We start from the raw sequence: 2,500 nt of genomic DNA, 5'->3' as shown, positions 1-2,500 counted from the left end.
GTGTTTGTGTGTGTACGTGTGTGTGTGTGTGTGTGCGCGTGTGTGTGTGTGTGTGAGTGTTTGTGTGTGTACGTGTGTGTGTGTGTGTGTGCGCGTGTGTGTGTGTGTGTGAGTGTTTGTGTGTGTACGTGTGTGTGTGTGTGTGTGCGCGTGTGTGTGTGTGTGTGAGTGTTTGTGTGTGTACGTGTGTGTGTGTGTGTGTGCGCGTGTGTGTGTGTGTGTGAGTGTTTGTGTGTGTACGTGTGTGTGTGTGTGTGTGCGCGTGTGTGTGTGTGTGTGAGTGTTTGTGTGTGTACGTGTGTGTGTGTGTGTGTGCGCGTGTGTGTGTGTGTGTGAGTGTTTGTGTGTGTACGTGTGTGTGTGTGTGTGTGCGCGTGTGTGTGTGTGTGTGAGTGTTTGTGTGTGTACGTGTGTGTGTGTGTGTGTGCGCGTGTGTGTGTGTGTGTGAGTGTTTGTGTGTGTACGTGTGTGTGTGTGTGTGTGCGCGTGTGTGTGTGTGTGTGAGTGTTTGTGTGTGTACGTGTGTGTGTGTGTGTGTGCGCGTGTGTGTGTGTGTGTGAGTGTTTGTGTGTGTACGTGTGTGTGTGTGTGTGTGCGCGTGTGTGTGTGTGTGTGAGTGTTTGTGTGTGTACGTGTGTGTGTGTGTGTGTGCGCGTGTGTGTGTGTGTGTGAGTGTTTGTGTGTGTACGTGTGTGTGTGTGTGTGTGCGCGTGTGTGTGTGTGTGTGAGTGTTTGTGTGTGTACGTGTGTGTGTGTGTGTGTGCGCGTGTGTGTGTGTGTGTGAGTGTTTGTGTGTGTACGTGTGTGTGTGTGTGTGTGCGCGTGTGTGTGTGTGTGTGAGTGTTTGTGTGTGTACGTGTGTGTGTGTGTGTGTGCGCGTGTGTGTGTGTGTGTGAGTGTTTGTGTGTGTACGTGTGTGTGTGTGTGTGTGCGCGTGTGTGTGTGTGTGTGAGTGTTTGTGTGTGTACGTGTGTGTGTGTGTGTGTGCGCGTGTGTGTGTGTGTGTGAGTGTTTGTGTGTGTACGTGTGTGTGTGTGTGTGTGCGCGTGTGTGTGTGTGTGTGAGTGTTTGTGTGTGTACGTGTGTGTGTGTGTGTGTGCGCGTGTGTGTGTGTGTGTGAGTGTTTGTGTGTGTACGTGTGTGTGTGTGTGTGTGCGCGTGTGTGTGTGTGTGTGAGTGTTTGTGTGTGTACGTGTGTGTGTGTGTGTGTGCGCGTGTGTGTGTGTGTGTGAGTGTTTGTGTGTGTACGTGTGTGTGTGTGTGTGTGCGCGTGTGTGTGTGTGTGTGAGTGTTTGTGTGTGTACGTGTGTGTGTGTGTGTGTGCGCGTGTGTGTGTGTGTGTGAGTGTTTGTGTGTGTACGTGTGTGTGTGTGTGTGTGCGCGTGTGTGTGTGTGTGTGAGTGTTTGTGTGTGTACGTGTGTGTGTGTGTGTGTGCGCGTGTGTGTGTGTGTGTGAGTGTTTGTGTGTGTACGTGTGTGTGTGTGTGTGTGCGCGTGTGTGTGTGTGTGTGAGTGTTTGTGTGTGTACGTGTGTGTGTGTGTGTGTGCGCGTGTGTGTGTGTGTGTGAGTGTTTGTGTGTGTACGTGTGTGTGTGTGTGTGTGCGCGTGTGTGTGTGTGTGTGAGTGTTTGTGTGTGTACGTGTGTGTGTGTGTGTGTGCGCGTGTGTGTGTGTGTGTGAGTGTTTGTGTGTGTACGTGTGTGTGTGTGTGTGTGCGCGTGTGTGTGTGTGTGTGAGTGTTTGTGTGTGTACGTGTGTGTGTGTGTGTGTGCGCGTGTGTGTGTGTGTGTGAGTGTTTGTGTGTGTACGTGTGTGTGTGTGTGTGTGCGCGTGTGTGTGTGTGTGTGAGAGAGAGTGCGTGTGTGTGTGTGTGTGACTCCGTGAGACGCTCCTTCACACACTCATTCTCCTGAAAGTATTTCTGGTCCAGATCCTCAGGATCTCCTCTTCTCTTCAGAAGTTTCAAACCTTTAATACACAAATTCATGTTAGTGAGCTGCTGGAAGAAAAAGAGAAAATACAAACAACTTAATTAACTGTTTCATTACATGCAGCAGCGTTTCTGTTCTTAAGAAACAGTTGGATGTTCAGTTGCGGTTTACGTGCCTGGAGAAGATGCACCGTTCTTTCTTTTGAGACGATCTGAAAGGTTTTTTCCTCTTTAATTGAATGGCTCATGACCAGCGGTTAATGTCTTGCATATGCAGCACTGGCGTGGGTTTGGAGGCTGTAGTGACTATTACACATATGGAAAAGGTTATGTAAGATCACAGTCACACCGCCTGCTCACGGGGAGAATGGCATGCTGCGGATACCTGCGCAAAGAACTCACAACATCTGACAAAGTTTGACTCATTTGACAAAACTAACCAGAAAATTATCATTACAGCCACATTAGACATCAGCAACAACTCAAACTAACTGTTTTAAGGTTAGCATGCATGCATTGTGAGTTTACAGTTTCTGAAAGCTGACACTCAAACAGCAGAAGCACACACCA

This window comes from Sinocyclocheilus anshuiensis, unplaced genomic scaffold, assembly GCF_001515605.1.
Source record: "Sinocyclocheilus anshuiensis isolate Anshui unplaced genomic scaffold, SAMN03320099.WGS_v1.1 scaffold745, whole genome shotgun sequence".
Classification (NCBI taxonomy): Eukaryota; Metazoa; Chordata; class Actinopteri; order Cypriniformes; family Cyprinidae; genus Sinocyclocheilus; species Sinocyclocheilus anshuiensis.
Note: the sequence above shows the minus strand (reverse complement) of the source record.